Genomic DNA, 21156 nt, shown 5'->3' on the forward strand with positions numbered 1-21156 from the left:
TGGCTAAACTCAGGTGCCAGGAGGCCACATCCTTCTGGAAGCTCTAGAGAAGTATCTGCCTTCTTGCCTTTTCTAGGTTTTAGTGGCTGCCTGTCTTCCTGGCCTGTGGCCCCTTCCGCCATCTTCAGAGCACATCACTGTCTGCTTCCATGGTCACGTCACCTTTTCCCCTCACTCTGACCCCTCTTGGGTCCCTCTTATATGGGTCTCTATGATGATATCCAGGTAACCCAGGAAATCCAGATAATCCAGGAAAACTCCCCATCTCAAGATCCTTAACTTAATCACATGTGCAAAGTCCCTCTTGCCATATAAGGTAACATTTATAGGTGCTGGGGATTAAGACATTGACATCATGGGGGGACTATTATTCAGTCCATCACAGAGGACAATGTGACAAGGGTCACAGTGGAGTTAAGTACCAGATGCTGTGTAAACACAAATGACAGTGCAGACAGGGTGTGGAGGAGGAGTGGGACAGCTTTATAGAGTGAGCGACTTTTTAGCTGAGGCTTGCATGGTGGCAATGGATGGATGGTATATATCATGTATAAAGGAATGTACAAGAGAAAGGAGGTTTAAATGAAGATGATTTTTGTATTAATTATCTATTGCTGAATAACAAATTACTCTGAAACTTAGCAGCTTACAATAGTAAGTATCTGAGATCTCACATAGTTTCTGAGGGTCATGAATCTGGGAGAGTCTTAACTGGATGGTCCTGCCTTATGGTGTGTCATGAGGTTGCTCTCAAGTGTTGGCTGGGACTGCGGTCATCTGAAGGGGCTGGAGAAGCAGTCTCCAAGCTCACTCACGTGACTCAGCAGGAGGTTTCAGTTCCTCACCATGGCCTCTCTATAGTGTTACTCACATGACATGGCAACTGGCTTTCCATAGGGCAAGTAATCCAAGAGAAAGACAGTCCAAGATAGAAGCCTTTGTCATTATAACCTAATCTCAGGAGTGATTAGGTTATTATCATTCTGCCATTCTGTTGGTCACCCAGACCAACTCTGGTACAAAGTGGGAGAAGACTACACAAGGTCGTGAACACCAGGAGGTGGGGATCATTGGGGACCATCTCGGAGTCTGGATCCTACAATATTCTTGAGATTATAAGAGTTTCTCACTGTTGGAATGTTCGACAATCATGAAAGATTGGCAGGGATGAGGTTGGCATGAGAAGGGAGGGTTAGAGCATGGAGGACCTGTACACTTGGCCAGGGGTTTGGAGATAATCCTTTTATTGGTAGGGAGCTATTGCAGGGGCTTAGTCAGAGAAGTGACACCGATCAAATTGCTTTTTAGAATGATCACGTGTGTGGTAAGGATGTATGGAGGGTGGAGCAGAGAACAAAGAGATTAGAGAGTAGGAGCAGCTAAGAGGTTATTGCAGTAGTGCAGGAGAGAGGGGTTGAGGCTTCGAATTAGGCAGTGATGATATGGAAGGTCCGAGAATGATGGATTCAGGGCATATTCAGGAGGTGAAAGATTAGGGAGGCAGAGGGTTGGGGAAGGTCTCAGGGTGACTCTCAGGCTGCTGGTTTGCAGGATGCATAGGTAACATTAAAATACTACAGAAAGAAGGACATGATTGACATGAGAGTCAAAAAGAGTTAAGATGCCTAAATTTAAATACATTGAATCTGAGCTGCTTGTGGGACATACAGGTATAAAGACAACTGATGGGTAGTTAGAGCGGAATAAACTTAGTTTAGCCTAACTACAGCAAGGCCTTTTAGGCATTTTGCAAGAGAAACTGCACTCTGGCCGGAGGAGAGCTCTTCTCACTCGGTGTTGGTGTGTCCTGACCTAAACTGCGGGTCATTTTCTCAGTGCCATCCTCTCATTGTCATCATCCTTGTAAATATCATTTTTTGAAAGCCTGCTGTATACCACACGCCATGCTATGCACCTTGTGTCCTCTATTTCATCTTCACACTAACCCAGGGAGATACGTAATGTTATTATTTCCGTTTAATAGATGAGGAAACTGAAGTAAGTACTATTATTATCCCGTTTTTCAGATGAGGAATCAGGCTTCGCTAGTGTAAATAACATCACTCGAAGTTATATAGTGAGTACGTGATGGACACAGGTCCCAGATGGAGATCTTTTGACTGCAGACCATGTGCCTTTAATTGAACAGTCACCTACAGTGTGCTTTCTAGAGTCAGAGACACTTTCCAGCAGGGCTGGGGTTCGGCGGAGTGATGATTTACCACCTGCCGTACAAGAGACAGCAAGTAAGAAATGCAGGGGCAAGGTCAGAAATTCACATACGCAGTGGTGTGGAGAAAAGGTCAAACACCCTCTTCCTGTTAAATATGAAGAGACTTTGGCCTATTGGCAATGTTTGCTAACTCTTTTCTAGGATTCTCTTCCAGTTTCTTGCTATATCTGAAAAAATGTGAGGAATTACTTTCGTTCACTTAAAAAAAAATGTTCATTTTCTTGTCACAAGAAAGTACAGTGTCCTGCGTTAGCCAGATGGCCTTTGGAGCCTAAGATTGATGCAGAGGGAGTTTCACCACAGCACATTTTTCATTAGGAAAGAGAAAGGGGAGTGGGTGGATGAAGGATGTCAGACAGATTATGTCTTTTCCTTAAAGAGGGTTCCCATAACAGCAGATAAATTGGTCTGGAAATAGCTTCCAAGCTATTTCTTTATGTAAAACTCAAATTTTTTAAAAAAAAAAAAAGAAAGAAAAAAAGGTTCCATATCTAAGTTTGTACTGTGGAACTTAAGAGGAGATAAAGGGACTGGCGGTCATGCCCAGCTTCGTAAATGGCTCCTAGACTAATCCCTGTCGTAGAGAAGAGCCGACCTCTGGACCTGCTTCCTGCAGATCAGAGTGTGAGAGCACAAGGTCCCACCAACTGGCAAGAGAAGCTTCATAGCTTCTCTGCAACCGTCTGGAATTTCCCCGAGAAAGCAAAAGACAAGGCTGAATATAGGCTTTCACCTTGAAATACCATAAAGGTAATAAAACAGGGCATGGTGGGTTATGACAGGTTGCTTTGCAATGCTCCCACTTCACATTTTATGTGAGTTCCCAAGCAACAAGCTTATTGAAAGTAGGGAAGTGGGGTAGTGCGTGATGAATTCAGAGAACTCAGCCATGGAAGTGCCTAGACAACTTTGGACATAAGAGAACTGCTTTTCCCGTCTCCCTAACCTGACCCCTTCCTCACCCCAGTACACCCAGAACCTGGTGAAATCCTAGCACACAATAGCTGTTCAATTAGGACTCATGCCCTTGCCTTTATTGATACCTGACCGTATGTCAGACCTTTCTGTATTTATCTAGCAATCATCAATGTTAGCAGGAAAACAGGTTCCATCCTATTTTCTTTTGATATTTGTTAGTTAGGTAAATAAAGCAGCTCAGTATTTGGGGGAGCCCTAAGTCATTATTCAACTTCTGGGACACAACTCTCCCCATTGTGTATAGCCCATACGCCTTAACAGAATTTCTGGTTCTAGTTTTGGGTTTCAAAATATTAGCACTTAAGTAAAATTAATTTAATTAAAACTTAACTGAGTTTTCTTTCTAACTAATTTAACACGTAATGCTTTTTCCTTCTAACTTTTATTTTCTGTACAATGAAATGTATATTAAATAAAAGAAATAAAATTATGTAACTTCTCCGGTCTGGGTTAACAATTAATATGGCGCTTAGGTGCCTATCCATACACTTCTTTGTACGAACATAGTAAAAAGGCACAGCTTCGCACAAATGGGCTAAGGAAAGCAAAAACTATGTAAAGGCTGCCTAACAGGAAATGAATCCACACCCCAGGAGGCCCACAATAATAAAGTCAGTGCTGAATATATGAAGATTTATATGACATGTTAACACATTATTACCACAAATTATATTACTAAGTCAGTCATGGGAAATCGGTTCAAGGCCAGGAGGATGTCAGTCCGTGGACAAATTAAGCCTTTAGTTTGAAACTCTTCCATCTGCCATGATCACAGAAACCTGACAATCCAGTGCCTACTGGACATAAGATCAGGACGTTAGCAAATACTGACTGTGTAAGCCCTTAGTAACAATTTTCTGTTTGCACAACTGTCAGAGTTTTCTATAATTGTCTTTCTAATTCTACTCTTATAAACTGTGCCTGTTGAAGAAGTCATTTTATGATACTACTGAAATGGACATTGTCTGAGAGGTTTCCAGAGAACTGAAATTCCATAAATGTATTTCTGGTGGCATCCGATATGTTTGGTATTCTCCCCCTTCTCAGGGACACATGTAGCTGTCTCTAGGGAGAGGAAGTACCCCATACCCATATGTGACAGGAGTACTCAGGCTGGGGCTCTGTGCTTCTGAGGTACAAATGGAACCAGCCATAGAAGCCCCGGCACCTCACTCTGACTCTAATTTAACTCTTATCTTTTCCCCCCAATTTGTCATCTTGTTAGTTCTTCCAATTTAGTGGTTCTATTCCAACTGATGGGCTTCCTTCTTCTTCCTTCTTCCATATCCTCTGTCTGTTTTCTCAGATCTGTTCTTTGATCTGGTGCTTGTTTCAAACACCATCTTGGTACCTCTCCTACTCAGTCCAGGGTCACTCCCACAATATGGCCCCAGGGGGCGCTGCTGCAGTGGGCTGCTGGGCCCGTCACTGTGAGGCCCACCTCAGTGTATCAGGGAGACCTCAGCCAGCTCCTGGGTTTCTTTAAAGACTATTTTTTTTAGAGTAGTTTTGGGTTCATAGCAAAATTGAGAGGGAGGTACAGAGATTTTCCATATACCTTCCTTCCCCCACACATGCATAGCCTCCCTACATCATCAACATCTCCCACCAGAGGGCTACATTTGTTGAAATTGGTAAATCTGCATTGACACATCATAATCACTCAAAGTCCATAGTTTCCATTAGGGTTCCCTCTTGGTGTTGTACGGTCTACAGGTTCAGACAAATGTATAATGGCATGTATCATACAGTGTTTTCACTGCCCTAAAGATCATCTGTGATCCACCTATTAATCCCTCTCTTTTCACTAACCCCTGGCAAGTACCATATCCATAGTTTTTCTATTCCAGAATGTCATATATTTGGAATCATAGAGTATGTATCCTTCTCAGATTGGCGTCTTTTACTTAGTGATATGCGTTTAAGTTTCCTCTGTGTCTTTTCATGGCTTGATAGCTCATTTCTTTTCAGTGCTGAATAATATTCCATTGTCTGGATGTACTTCAGTTTATTTATCCATTCACCTACCGAAACAACATCTTGGTTGTTTCCAAGTTTGGACAGTTACGAGAAAAGCTGCCATAAACATCCATATGCAGGGTTTTGTGTGGACATAAGTTTTCAGTTTCTTTGGGTAAATACCAAGGAGCACAACTGCTGGATCATGTGGACAATGCACAATCGCTGGACATCTTAAAACTTATTCAGCAGCCTGCTGAGCTGTTCCTTTTTCAGAGACATAGATACTACCCAGAAATTTTCTGATATCCTTGTTTTTAACTGTTGTGGCTTGCTGAAACAAAGCAGCTAAATTTGATTTAAGTTCACTGCTGTTTCCTTCAAGAATTATTGCATCCTTCTGGGCTTGAGATACGGAGCAAGCAACTCCTGGCCTCATCCAAACTTTGTGGATCTATTTTTCACCCAAGAAATTTTGGATTTCAACAAGAGACTCATTCTCCTGAATAACGGCATTGACAGGGAAGTGAGCATACACAGCCTCATCTTGTGATGAAAGCCCAGGGTGACACTCTTGGTCATGCACTGTACGTGACTACAGATAGTGCTAGAGGTACCAGTCCCTTTCTATTTCCCCAACATTTGTCAGCCTGGAGCCTCTTCTTTTCTTTCGAAGGAAACAGTTCTACTTTGATGTGACTGAAATCCTTCTGCAGGATTCCTCTGGGGCCCTTCATAATAACTGTGTGTTCTTTCAGAGTAATGTCAATATTTTCTAGAATGTGGACAGCCTGATTGCTGAGAATGGTCTTCATTCTTGCAGTAGACGTGACAAAGACTTCATATGTTTATTTGCCATCTGTATATCTTATTTGGTGAGTCTCGTTAGGTCTTTGGCCCATTTTTTATTGGTTTGTTCATTTCCTTATTGTAGGGTTTTAAGAGTTCTTTGTATATTTTGGATAACATACTTTATCAGATGTGTCTTTTGCAAGACATGCTCCCAGTCTCTGGGTTGTCTTCTCATTCTCTTGACATTGTCTTTTTTTGTTGTTTTGTTTTTAAACATCTTTATTGGAGTATAACTGCTTCACAGTATTGAGTTATTTTCTGCTGTATAACAAAGTGAATCAGCTATATGCATACGTATATCCCCATATCCCCTCCCTCTTGCGTCTCCCTCCCACCCTCCTTATCCCACCCCTCTAGGTGGTCACAAAGCACTGACCTGATCTCCCTCTGCTATGTAGCTGCTTCCCACTAGCTATCTATTTTACATTTGGTAGTGTACATATGTCAATGCTACTCTTTCACTTCGTCCCAGCTTACCATTCCCCCTCCCCGTGTCCTCAAGTCCATTCTCTTTGTCTATGTCTTTATTTCCTGTCCTGCCCCTAGGTTCATCAGAACCATTTTTTTTTTTTAGATTCCGTATATATGTGTTAGCATACAGTATTTGTTTTTCTCTTTCTGACTTACTTCACTCTGTATGACAGACTCTAGGTCCATCCACCTCACTACATATAACTCAATTTCATTTCTTTTTATGGCTGAGTAATATTCCATTGTATATATGTGCCACATCTTTATCGATTCAACCGTCGATGGACATTTAGGTTGCTTCCATGTCGTGGCTATTGTAAATAGAGCTGCAATGAACATTGTGGTGCATGAATCTTTTTTTTTTTTTAATTTATTTACTTATGGCTGTGTTGGGTCTTCGCTTCTGGGTGAGGGCCCTCTCTAGTTGTGGCAAGCGGGGGCCACTCTTCATCGTGGTGCGCGGGTCTCTCACCATCGCGGCCTCTCCCGTTGCGGAGCACAGGCTCCAGACGCGCAGGCTCAGTAATTGTGGCTCACGAGCCCAGTTGCTCCGCGGCATGTGGAATCCTCCCAGACCAGGGCTCGAACCCGTGTCCCCTGCACCGGCAGGCAGACTCTCAACCACTGCACCACCAGGGAAGCCCCATGAATCTTTTTGAATTATGGTTTTCTCAGAGTATGTGCCCAGTAGTGGGATTGCTAGGTCTTATGGTAGTTCTATTTTTAGTTTTTCAAGGAACCTCCATACTGTTCTCCATAGTGGCTATACCAATTTACATTCCCACCAACAGTGCAAGAGGGTTCCTTTTTCTCCACACCCTCTCCAGCATTTATTGTTTGTAGATTTTTTGATGATGGCCATTCTGACTGGTGTGAGGTGATACCTCATTGTAGTTTTGATTTGCATTTCTCTAATGATTAGTGATGTTGAGCATCCTTTCATGTGTTTGTTGGTAATCTGTGTATCTTCTTTGGAGAAACGTCATTTAGGTCTTCTGCCCATTTTTGGATTGGGTTGTTTGTTTTTTTGATATTGAGCTGCATGAGCTGCTTGTATATTCTGGAGATTAATCCTTTGTCAGTTCCTTCATTTGCAAATATTTTCTCCCATTCTGAGGGTTGTCTTTTCATCTTTTTTACGGTTTCCTTTGCTGTGCAAAAGGTTTTAAGTTTCATTAGGTCCCATTTGTTTATTTTTGTTTTTATTTCCATTTCTCTAGGAGGTGGGTCAAAAAAGATCTTGCTGTGATTTATGTCATAGAGTGTTCTGCCTATGTTTTCCTCTAAGAGTTTGATAGTGTCTGGCCTTATTAGGTCTTTAATCCATTTTGAGTTTATATTTGTGTATGGTGTTAGGGAGTGTTCTAATTGCATTCTTTTAGATGTAGCTGTCCAGTTTTCCTAGTACCACTTATTGATGAGGCTGTCTTTTCTCCATTATATACTCTTGCCTCCTTTATCAAAGATAAGGTGACCATAGGTGTGTGGGTTTATCTCTGAGCTTTCTATCCTGTTCCATTGATCTATATTTCTGTTTTTGTGCCAGTACCGTACTGTCTTCATTACTGTAGCTTTGTAGTATAGTCTGAAGTCAGGGAGCCTGATTCCTCCAGCTCCGTTTTTCTTTCTCAAGATTGCTTTTGCTATTTGGGGTCTTTTGTGTTTCCATACAAATTGTGAAATTTTTTTGTTCTAGTTCTGTGAAAAATGCCATTGGTAGTTTGATAGGGATTGCATTGAATCAGTAGATTGCTTTGGGTAGTATAGTCATTTTCACAATATTGATTCTTCCCATCCAAGAACATAGTATATCTCTCCATCTGTTTGTATCATCTTTAATTTCTTTCATCAGTGTCTTACAGTTTTCTGCATACAGGTCTTTTGTCTCCTTAGGTAGGTTTATTCCTAGGTATTTTATTCTTTTTTGTTGCAGTGGTAAGTGGGATTGTTTCCTTAATTTCTCTTTCAGATTTTTCATCATTAGTGTATAGGAATGCAAGAGATTTCTGTGCATTAATTTTGTATCATCCTACTCTACCAAATTCATTGATTAGCTCTAGTAGTTTACTGGTAGCATCTTTAGGATTCTCTATGTACAGTATCATATCTTCTGCAAACAGTGACAGTTTTACTTCTTCTTTTCCGATTTGGATTCCTTTTATTTCTTTTTCTTCTCTGATTGCCATGGCTAAAACTTCCAAAACTATGTTGAATAGTAGTGGTGAGAGTGGGCAACCTTGTCTTGTTCCTGATCTTAGAGGAAATGGTTTCAGTTTTTCACTCTTGAGAACGATATTGGCTGTGGGTTTTTCATATATGACCTTTATTATGTTGAGGTTGGTTCCCTCTATGCCCATTTTCTGGAGAGTTTTTATCATAAATGGGTGTTGAATTTTGTCAAAAGCTTTTTCTGCATCTATTGAGATGATCATATGGTTTTAATCCTTCAGTTTGTTAATATGGTGTATCACATTGTTTGATTTGCATATATTGAAGAATCCTTGAATTCCTGGGATGAACCCCATTTGGTCATGGTATATGATCCTTTTAATGTGCTGTTTGATTCTGTTTGCTGGTATTTTATTGAGGATTTTTGCATCTATGTTCATCTGTGATATTGGCCTGTAGTTTTCTTTTTTGTGACATCTTTGTCTGGTTTTGGTATCAGGGTGATGGTGGCCTCGTAGAATGAGCTTGGGAGTGTTCCTCCCTCTGCAATATTTTGGAAGAGTTTGAGAAGGATAGGTGTTAGCTCTTCTCTAAATATTTGATAGAATTCGCCTGTGAAGACATCTGGTCCTGGGCTTTTGTTTGTTGGAAGAGTTTTAATCACAGTTTCAATTTCAGTACTTGTGATTGGTCTGTTTATATTTTCTATTTCTTCCTGGTTCAGTCTTGGAAGGTTGTGCTTTTCTAAGAATTTGTCCATTTCTTCCAGGTTGTCCATTTTATTGGCATATAGTTGCTTGTAGTAATCTCTCATGATCCTTTGTATTTCTGCAGTGTCAGTTGTTACTTCTTTTTTATTTCTAATTCTGTTGATTTGAGTCTTCTCCCTTTTTTTCTTGGTGAGTCTGGCTAGTGGTTTATCAATTTTGTGTATTTCTCAAAGAACCAGCTTTTAGTTTTATTGATCTTTGCTATTGTTTCTTTCATTTGTTTTTCATTTATTTCTGATCTGATCTTTATGATTTCTTTCCTTCTGCTAACTTTGTTGTTTTTTTCTTCTTCTTTCTCTAATTGCTTTAAGTGTAAGGTTAGGTTGTTTATTTGAGATGTTTCTTGCTTCTTGAGGTAGGATTGTATTGCTATAAACTTCCCTCTTCAAACTGCTTTTGCTTAATCCCATAGGTTTTGGGTCATCGTGTTTTTCTTTGTCATTTGTTTCTAGGTATTTTTTGATTTCTTCAGTGATCTCTTGGTTATTTAGTAACATATTGTTTAGCCTCCATGTGTTTGTATTTTTTACATTTTTTTCCCTGTGATTGATATCTAGTCTCATAGTGTTGTGTTCAGAAAGGATACTTGATATAATTTCTATTTTCTTAAATTTACCAAAGCTTGATTTGTGATCCAAGATATGATCTATCCTGGAGAATGTTCCATGAGCACTTGAGAAGAAAGTGTATTCTGTTGTTTTTGGATGGAATGTCCTATAAATATTAATTAAGTTCATCTTGTTTACTGTGTCATTTAAAGCTTGTGTTTCCTTATTTATTTTCATTTTGGATGATCTGTCCATTGGTGAAAGTGGGGTGTTAAAGTGCCCTACTATTATTGTGTTACTGTCGATTTCCCCTTTTTTGGCTGTTAGCATTTGCCTTATGTATTGAGGTGCTCCTATGTTGGGTGCATAAATATTTATAATTGTTATATCTTCCTCTTGGATTGATCACTTGATCCTTATGTAGTGTCCTTGTTTGTCTCTTGTAATAGTCTTTATTTTAAAGTCTATTTTGTCTGATAAGAGAATTGCTACTCCAGCTTTCTTTTGATTTCCATTTGCATGGAATATCTTTTTCCATCCCCTCACTTTCAGTTTGTATGTGTCCCTAGGTCTGAAGTGGGTCTCTTATAGACAGTATATATATGGGTCTTGTTTTTGTACCCATTCAGCCAGTCTATGTCTTTTGGTTGGAGCATTTAATCCATTTACATTTAAGGTAATTATCCATATGTATGTTCCTATTACCATTTTCTTAATCATTTTGGGTTTGTTATGCAGGTCTTTTCCTTCTCTTGTGTTTCCTGCCTAGAGAAGTTCCTTTAGCATTTGTTGTAAGCTGGTTTGGTGGTGCTGAATTCTCTTAACTTTTGCTTATCTATAAAGGTTTTAATTTCTCTGTCAAATCTGAATGACATCCTTGCTGGTTAGAGTAATCTTGGTTCTAGGTTTTTCCCTTTCATCACTTTAAATATGTCCTGCCACTCCCTTCTGGCTTGCAGAGTTTCTGCTGAAAGATCAACTGTTAACCTTATGGGGATTCCCTTGTATGTTAAGTGTTGCTCTTCCTTTGCTGCTTTTAATATTTTTTCTTTGTATTTAATTGTTGATAGTTTGACTAATATGTGTTGGCATGTTTCTCTTTGGGTTTATCCTGTATGGTACTCTTTGTGCTTCCTGGTCTTGACTGACTATTTTCTTTCCCATATTAGGGAAGTTTTTGACTATAATCTCTTCAAGTATTTTGTCAGACCCTTTCTCTTTCTCTTCCTTTTCTGGGACCTCTATAATTTGAATGTTGGTGCATTTAATGTTGTCCCAGAGGTCTCTGAGACTGTCCTCAATTCTTTTCATTCTTTGTTCTTTATTCTGCTTTCTGGTAGTTATTTCCACCATTTTATCTTCCAGCTCACCTATCCGTTCTTCTTCCTCAGTTATTCTGTTATTTATTCCTTTTAGAATATTTTTAATTTCAGTAATTGTGTTATTCATCACTGTTTGTTTGCTCTTTAATTCTTCTAGATCCTTGTTAAAGTTTCTCGTGTTTTCTCCATTCTGTTCCCGAGATTTTGGATCATCTTTAGTATCATTACTCTGAATTCTTTTTCAGGTAGGTTGCTTGTTTCATTCTTCATTTATTTGGTCTTGTAGGTTTTGACATTGCTCCTTTGTCTGTAACAAATGTTTTTGTTGTTCCTTTTTTTTTTTTTTGCTGGGTGGTGTTGTATTCCTTTCTTACTTGTTGTTTGGCCTGAGATGTCCATCACTGGAGTTGCAGGCCGTTGGATAGAGGTGGGTCTTGGTGCTGAGATGAGGACCTCCAGGAGGCCTCACTCTGATTGATATTCCCTGGGGTCTGAGGTTCTCTGTTAGTCCTGCGGTTTGGACTCAGAGCTCCCACCACAGGGGCTCGGGCCTGACCTCTAGCCTGGGAACCAAGATCCCGCAAGCCGGTTGCTGGGGGTTCCTCCCGTCCCCTTAGGGGTCCGTGGCCCCCCACAGGTGCCTGGTAGGTACCCTAGTTGTGAGGAGACACAAATTCCATGTCCTCCTAGTACGCCATGTTGACTCCGCCCCCTCTTGACATTGTCTTTTGCAGAACAAAGGTTTTAATTTTAATGAAGTCCAGCTTACTAATTATTTCTTTCATGGATGATGCTTTTGATTTGTATCTAAAAGTCATCACTTTACCCAAGGTCATCTAGATTTTCTTCTGTGATATCTTCTAGGAGTTTTATAGCTTTGCGTTTTACATTTAAGTCTATGATGTATTTTTAGTTAATTCTCACAAACGGTGTAAAGTCTGGGTCTATATTAATTCCTGGTTTGTGCAAGTACCTTATAATAACAAAATAATCCTGATTTCTCCCTCCCTTTTCTTGTGTCATTTCTGTTGTTCATTTTACTTATATATAAACATACATAAGCATATATATACACACACGCACATATTAAAGATATATACATAAGCATACCTAATCACATACATCGTTGCTTTTGTTATTTTGAACAAACATCTGTCAAAAGAATTAAGAAAATCCAAAACAAATTTTACCTTCACTATTCCTTCTTTGATGCACTTCCTTTCTTTATGTAGATCCGAGTTCCTGACCCATATCATTTTTCTTCTCTCTAAAGAACTTTTTTTTAACATTTCTTGCAAGTCAGGTCTACTAACAACACATTCCTTCAATTTTTGTTTGCCTGAGAAAATCTTTATTCCTGCTTCAGTTTTGAAGGACAATTTTGCAGGGTACAGAATTCTAATGTGGTAGGTTTTTTCTTTCAACATCTTCACTATTTCATCCCACTCTCTTCTTTCTTTCATGATTTCTGAGAAGTTGAATATAATTCTAATCTTTGTTTCTCTATAAGTACGTTTTTCCCCCCACCCCTCCCCACCCCCAGCTTCTTTCAGGATTATTTCTTTGATTTTCTGTTGTTTGAAAATGATATGCCTAGGTGGAGGGGTTTTTTTTGTTTGTTTTTATTTTAGTTTTTGTTTTTGTTTTCATTTATCCTGCTTGGTGTTCTCTGAGTTTCCTGGATATGTGGTTTGGTGTCTGACATTAACTTGGGAAATTCTTAGTAATTATTGTTTCAATTAGTTCTTCTGTTTCTTTCTTAGTTTCTTCTTCTGGTATTACTATTGCACATATGTTACCCCTTCTGTAGTTGTCCCACAGTCCTTGGATATTCACTTCTGTTTTTTTTTTATTTGTTCTTTTTAACTTTTGGAAGTTTCTATTGCTGTATCAAGCACAGAGATTCTTTATTCAGCTGTATCCAATCTACTAACAAGCCCATCAAAGGCATTCTCCATTTCTGTTTTACTGTTTTTGACCTCAAGCTTTTCATTTTGGTTTTTTTCTAAGGATTTCCATCTCTGTTTACATTGCCCATTTGTTCTTGCATGCTGTCTACTTTATCCACTAGATCCCTTAGCATATTAATCATAGTTGTTTTAAATTCCTGGTGTGATAATTCCAACACCAGCAATGTTAGCAGAAAAACAGGTTCCATCCTAATTTCTTTTGATATTTGTTAGGTAAATAAAGCAGCTCAGTATTTTGGGGAGCCCTAAGACATTATTCAACTTCTGGGACACATGTCTGGTTCTGATGTGTGATCTGTCTCTTAAAAAACGTGAGGGTTTTTTTTTTCTTCTATGTAGTATACCTTGTAATTTTTTCTTGGTAACTGGACATGATGTACCTGGTAAAAGAAACTTCTGTATATAGGCCTTTAGTAATGTGGCAGTGAGGTGTGGGAAGGGATGGAGAGTTCTATAGTCCTGTTTTTAGGACTCAGTCTCTTGGTGAGCCTATGCCTCTGGACTTTGAAATTCACATGTATTTTTCTCCCCGCTTAGGTGGGACAGGATGGGATGGAGTTGGGTATTTCCCTTTCAGGCCAGTTAGGCTCTGATAATACCTCAGCAGATTACCTCTGGTTAACTAGTTTCCCCTGGGGGCAGGCCTTATTAAGAACAGCTGTGTGTTGATGCTCTGACCTATTTCAAAATGGTTCCTTTTCCCCCTCCCCTGCTGGAAGCCTGAGGGGATTTTTCTTAGATATTTGCTGTGAGAAACTGGTCAAGTTCTTGGAGGTAAAACTAACAAAAGTTTGGGACTCTCCCTAAGACTGGGTCCCCTGTAGTTTTTAACTCTTAGACTTGTCCACATTGAGCCTTCTTTAATTGATTAATTATAGTTCAGGTTTTCCTACCCTGGCACTGGTTCCCACAGTAGTTTCTGCTCAAGAATCTCTGCTCAGGTAAGCTGTGACTTCCTGCATTTGCCTGTCTGTCTCTCCAATATTAGGGGCAGTGGTTTGCCCTGTGTAAAGGGAGCTCTCTTATGAATCCAAGAAGCAATGCTTGTTTTTCAGTCTGTTCAGCTTTTTACTTGTTAGCACTGCGTAGTGATTTCCAAGATTCTTACATGTGGAACTGAAAACGGTGTTCCTGGGTTTTTTGCCCTGGCTGGAGGGATTTGTAAATCTCCAAGCTACCTGGGTCCCAGCTGAGACATACTGTGTGCTATAAGTGGTCTTCCACCTGACCAACCAGGCCCAGGAAAAACACTCACATGCAGAAGAGTCTTCCCTGCTCAGAAAATATGATGGGGTCCTGCCTGAGATGAGACCTATATATATACAGTGGTCCCTGGTATCTGTGAGGGATTGGTTCTAAGACCCCCTGCAGATGCCAAAATCTGAGGATACTCAAATCCCTTATATAAAGTAGCATAGTATTTGCATATAGCCTACACAATCCTCTTGTATACTTTAAATCAACTCTAAATTACTTATAATACCTAATACAATGCAAATGCTGTGTAAGTAGTTGTAAATACAATATAAATGCTATGGAAGGCAGTTACGCTAACCACGATACCACCAACGCCTCTGTAAATGCTATGTAAATAGTTGCTAGAGTGTTGCAAATTCAAGTTTCACCTTCTGAAACTTTCTGGAATTAAAAAAATACGTATTGTTTCCATGGTTGAATTTGTGGATGTGGAACCTGGGGATACAGAGATCTGACAGTACAATGTGATCCAGACAATGAATGCTTACCTGGGCAGTCACCAATCCTGTGAGCCTTGAGAAAGAAACTCACATTCCCAGAAATAACACCTGGAGTCCCCAAGGTTTGTCATTTATATCCTCTTTGACTGCATCGGTCCTTTTAATCTTAATCCTTTTGAAATTTCACTGTAGGTTTCTTGGCTGGCATAGTAATCTACTGTTTGGATGTGGGCTCACATGAGCCCCTGTTCAGATGCTTCCTTTATTGTCACGAATATGCTGACCGAGAGGATGTGGGCCCAATATCACTGCCTATTCTTATTCTATTTTTTTTCAGGAAAAAATGTTATTATTGTGGTAAAGTATGTATAACATAAAAGGTAGGTACCACTGTGACCATTTAAGTTCAGTGGCATTAAGTACACTCACATTATTGTGCAATCGTCACCACTGTACATCTTTAGAAATTTTTCATCTTCCCAAATGGAAACTCCATACCCATTAAACACTAACTCCTCATTCCTCCCACCCCCAGACCCTGGCAACCACCATTCTACTTTCTGCCTCTGTGAATTCACTGCTATAGATAACTCATATGGGTGGAGTCATAACATATTTGTCATTTTGTGACTGGCTTATTTCTCTTAATATAATGTCTTCAAGTTTCATCCATGTTGTAGCATGTGTTAGAATTTCCTTCCTTTTAAAGGCTGAATACTATCATAGCATAAATATACCATATTTCGTTAAACCATTCATCCCTCATTGGACATTTGGGTTGCATCTGCCTTTTAACTATTGTAAATAAAACTCTATGAACATGGGTGTACAAATATCTGTTCAAGTCTTTGTTTTCAGTTTTCTTCAGTATATACCCAGAATTGGAATTGCTGGATTGTATGGTAATTTTATTTTAATTTTTTTTTTGAGGAATTGCTATGCTATTTTCCTCAATGGCTATCCCATTTTACATTCCCCCCAGCAATGCACAAGGGTTCAATTTCTCCACATCCTACAAATACTTGTTATCTTCCTTCCTTCCTCCCTCCCTACCTCCCTCTCTCCCTTTCTTCCTTCCTTCTTTTTTTCTTTCTTAATGGTAATAGCCATCCTAATGGTTGTAAAGTGGTATCTCACTGTGGTTTTGATTTGCATTTCCCTCATGATTAGTTATATTGTTCATCTTTTCATGTGCTTATTGACCATTTGTATATCTTTGGAGAAATGTCTATTCAAGTCTTTTGTCCATTTTCTAATCAGCTTGTTGGTTTTTGAGTTGGGTCAGAAATCTGATTTTTTTTAATGGTCTTCACCAAATGTTAAATAGTAGTTACCAGATAAACATTTTTTAAAATACTGTGAAAAAACTATGGAGGTCAAATCCCATCAGCCAGGTGGCTCTGGCCTGAGTACTGCCAGTTCACCGCCTCTGCTAGACAGGTATGGACGGTTCTGAGGGGCGTAGTCCAGAAAACAAAGCATGGTGAGAAGGACCAAATGAAGGGCATTCACTGTTTAACACATAGTGCTTTCCAAAGTCCCATTTCTTCCTTTTTTTTTTTTTTTTTTAAATTTTTATTTATTATGTTTATTTTTGGCTGTGTTGGGTCTTCGTTTCTGTGTGAGGGCTTTCTCCAGTTGCGGCGAGTGGGGGCCACTCTTCATCGCGGTGCGCGGGCCTGTCACTATCGCGGCCTCTCTTGCTGCGGAGCAGAGGCTCCAGACGCTCAGGCTCAGTAGTTGTGGCTCACGGGCCCAGTTGCTCTGCGGCATGTGGGATCCTCCCAGACCAGGGCTCGAACCCGTGTCCCCTGCATTGGCAGGCGGATTCTCAACCACTGCGCCACCAGGGAAGCCCCCATTTCTTCCTTTGTATTACCAAAGCCAAAATCCATATGCCTTACCTGTGCTCACCATGGCAATGAAAGCAAATGGCATATTTGACTTTATTTAAGGGAGGACCTCACTTGGTGGGTAGTCAGAGAAAACTTCTCATCAACTGAACGTGAAGTATTAAAGACCTTTGTCCCATTTTACAACTTTCCACCAAAGAATATTCCTTTGTAAAACATCTGTTGATTCACTGACTGTTTACAGGAAGAGAAAATGGCACATTGATATGAAAGTATATTAACTAGATAGCTCGAGACAGCAACTGACCTCCATGCTGATCTCTTCTGGCACTGTCGGGAAAGGTGCTTCAAGTGGGCTCAGTGGAACCGACCTGGATTTGGAAGGTCCTGGGACTGATTTCTGCCCCACTACTATCTTGCTGTGTGACCTGCCGTACTGACTTCTCTTTCTTCCCCTATAAGATGGGCTTAATAGCACCTCCTTGGAGGGGCTTTTGGAAGGAGTAAAAGATTTTTTTTTTAAGTGGAAGTGCTTTTTAGATGTAATGTTCTATGCAGTGCTAACCTTTGAACTGTCCTTTTTCCAAGTCCCCCTAGTCCTGGCAACAAGCATGGGAGTGGGTGACACTTGCCCTGAGTACAGTCTGGGCCTCCTTGAGTGTTAAAACTGAGCACCTTGCCCCCTGAAGGTCAGTCAAGTATTTTTCTGCTGTAAGCATTACTGTCCTTGACATTTTCCATTTGGCAGCTTGCATGCCTCCACCTGACTTGCTGGGAAGCCACAGCCATCCTCTCTAACACATCCCTGGCAAAGACACTGCTGTGGTCAGCCAGGGTGGCCCCGGTGTTTTGCGACCCACACCAGGACAAGCTTAGTACTTGCCCCTCAAGCTCCTGCCCAACCCGCTCAGGACTCAGAAGTACCTCCCCACAAGCGAGCACAGTTCTCCAGGCCAAAGTCTCTGAAACTCAAGCAAAGTACAGGCTCTTTAAAGACAGAAAACATTCTCACAGATCCTGAGAATACATTTGAGGACCTCTAGGAATCTTTGGGTCCCAGTGGAGGAAGCAGTGTTCTTGGATACCCAGTGATGGAAAACAGGAAGTCATGTGACTGAAAAAGACATGGCCTTTCCACACCCCAGACCCTCTCCTGGCTGTGCTAGGAGAGAGCTGCCGGTTGTTTCACCTTGGGCAAGTTTATCAGCATCTTGAGCTTCAATATACTCTTCTGTAAAATTAGAGTGATAATATCTATCTTATCAGTATGATGAGAGGGCTAAATAGGCTATCAAACTAAAAGTGCCTGGTATTCGGGGGGAGCTTAAAAAGCTAATTCTTCAACAGCTTAGAGGTAGAGAAGAGTACCAGGGGTGGGGCTGAGAAGTGTTTGCCAGGTACCAGCCAGAGGAGCAGCCTGCACATTCTTCATCTCCAAGGAGCCAGGGTCTAAGTACTGGGTATTCTCATGCCACCTAGTGAGTTCCCTGTCCTTGGTGGCTGGTTTCCTGAGGTGTGGGAAGGTTGTAGCACCAAAAGTCAGTGTCCTACAGGCCCATCCTCTGTCCTTCTTCACCACTTCTCCCGGGGGGCTTAGGAGCCCTGGTATGAATACAGCTCCTGGGTGTCTGCCTGATGGCCAAATTGTCCCAGAATGGGTAGGAAGATTGGGCTCCTCGCTGTGCATTTCTCCACAGATGACCACGGCTATCATTACTCAGGGCTGAGCCTGTGGAGAAAATCGTGTAACTGTGCAGATTAGGGCCATGACAAATTCATGGTTTTCAAAATCTGCTAACCATTAGCGATCCTTTTGTCACGGAACAGCGCCTCCTCCTGTTTCCCTCAGCTGCGCTTCCAAACCTTAACCCTTGTCTACAAGTCTCCTAACTTACCTCTACCCCCACCCTCTCTGAACATGCACTGGCCTCCACTTTTCCAGGAAAACCAGTGTGCTAGGTACCGACCTTCCCATTCTCACCCTGTATCTTCAAAGTTGTCCACTTGGCAGCAATCCTTCCCTCTTCCCCTCAAGCCTGAAGAGATGGGAGGCCTTTTCTTCTATTTAAGGGCACTCCTTCTGTAGTGAACTCTTGTTCTTTTTGCCTCAACCACGTCCCTTCTTCTGTCTAAGAAGCCCAATTGCCTTTTTGGAATGATCCTTTTCCTTTCTTAATCCATGTGGTTGAGTTGGCGTTGACCCTACCCCAACTCCTGCTCCAGAGAGGACATGTGACCAGTTTTGGGCCAATCAAAACACACCAACTTTCTGGCCACAGAAATAGGTCAGAATGAGCACATAACTGAAACCTGAGCCCCTCAGAGTCAGTCCAGAGACTCTTGGCAGAGCCATTGAGATGTAGTTTATTTTACTGAAACCATTGGCCTCATGAGCCACGTAATGATGGAGATGAGGGCACCATATTTGCTACTACATGGGTCCAGACTGCTTGAGAAAATTGGAACTGGGAGGGAGAGAGAGGGAGAGGGAGATGCTCGGCAACATTTTATTGAGTCTTTGGAGGCAGCCATGCCTGGATTTTTTTCAGTTACATAAATTAGTCAGTTCTCTTTTTCTCTTAAGCAGGTTGGGTTACTGGCACTTCCAACTAAAGAGGCCTGAAAGAAAACACCCTTTCTTCTAAACCCTAATGTCACTAGGAAAGGACTATATCTGTGTCTGTGTTCACTCTAGCACTTACGACAGTGCCTGGCACATAGTAAGTGCTCAATAAATATCTATTAACTAACACTACCTGTAACTAGTGTTGATGGTCCCATCTCTTTACCTCACATCCATCTTTGTTCCTTTATCATTTTCCTTCCTGTGTTTTAAGCCTCTCCCTTCCTCAGACATTGTATATGTTCAAGTCCCCTTAATCCTAAAAATAGAGCCAAGCACATAACAACAGAACAAAAATCTTCCTTCCTTATGGCATTTCTTTCTAGCACCCTGACCTACTTTTCCATCTCATCTGAGCTTTTCAAAAACATATTCTTAGCTCACTGCAACCTGGCTTCTGTCCCAACTATTTCAACGATGTCACACTCATCAGTGACATGAAAGCACGTAGTCAGACTCTCCACCAGCAACTCATTACTGTCTGCACAGCTGACTGATCCCCCTTCTTCCTGGGAGGCAGGATGTCCCTCAGAATCCCAGCCCCCACCCACTGAATCTCAGCTCACGGCTCTTCCCTTTGCCTGAAAGTTATGCTTGAACTCTAGCCTTCCTTTAGCAGGGCATCTGGAATTCTGTTCTTGCATTGGAACTGCTGCAGCACAAGCTCTTTCTCCTTGGCCTTTGTATTTTGCCCCAGGTGTCAAAGTAGGTCAGGCCTCTGTCATCCAGGGTGTCCGGGGCCTACGCTGATGTCACATTTTGACCTTTGGACTTACACCAAGTGGAGGCTGGTCATTGTGGCTCAGCCATCCCCCATGGCTGGCACTCTCGGCCCAATCATTTTCAGAGGCCAGTCTTCTAGGTCAGCCCTTTAGGTGTTGAACTGGGAATATTTGTGCCACCTCTAGGATTAAGTTAGGGATAGATTTCTTTTTATTTGGGTTATTGTACTATTACCAAAGGCCATTTCAGGAAAGAGACAATGAAAGAAAGTGCCTTGTCATACTGATCCAGGGACCCCTATGAAGGTTAATCCTGGCTTGTTCTGATGACCTAACAATAGTGGAGGATTCTAGGCATCTAAGTCGAAAATTATGACTTCATCCATATAACAAGTGAACGTGCACAAATGAATAATTTATAGAGGCTTTAGAGGTAAATGCTCTCTGTTCATCCTGCTAGCTTTGGAAGACAACAGAGTCCTACAGTGGCTCCATCTCTTTCATTTATCCATTTAGCAAACACTTGGCAATCATCTACCGCCTGCAAGGAGTTTATTATCCACATAGGGACAAAAATCATGCAGATAAATAGCTTTAATAAAATATAACATTAAATTTCAAACAGGTTTCCTTCTGTTAAAGGCCACATGGAGCCTTAAGAGTAAGAATTAAGTCAACAAGTATGAAATACTCATTTAATCTGGTAAAACACCAGCTCATCTCATTCCGTGATGACTAAACTTGGCCTAACATCAGAGTCTAGACCAGTGGCCTGGGGTGGACCCTAGGAACTAGGATTTCTAACAATGCCCCTGAGTGATTCTGATGTGCCCCTAAATTTGGACATCATGTATCTATTTTACCCTTTGCCTTCAGAACTGGACTTGACATCTCGGTGTCATTTGATGGTATCTCCTTCTTGAAAATGGGCCATTTCTTGATTCTCTAACTGCACTCCCTCTGGTTCTCTCCTATCCCTTTTTCTCAGC

The 21156-nt window shown here is 41.0% G+C and overlaps 1 pseudogene across 1 annotated transcript; it reads right to left on the reverse strand.

The window, feature by feature from the left end:
* Positions 1 to 1438: 1438 nt before the first annotated feature.
* On the reverse strand, positions 1439 to 16517 carry LOC309636939 (large ribosomal subunit protein uL6 pseudogene; annotated as a pseudogene). Its single transcript has one exon. The product of its transcript is annotated as a large ribosomal subunit protein uL6 pseudogene (transcript).
* Between the last annotated feature and the right edge of the window lie 4639 nt (positions 16518 to 21156).

This window comes from Balaenoptera physalus (genome assembly GCF_965194825.1).
Source record: "Balaenoptera physalus genome assembly, chromosome: 1".
In the NCBI taxonomy this organism is placed as follows: domain Eukaryota; kingdom Metazoa; phylum Chordata; class Mammalia; order Artiodactyla; family Balaenopteridae; genus Balaenoptera; species Balaenoptera physalus.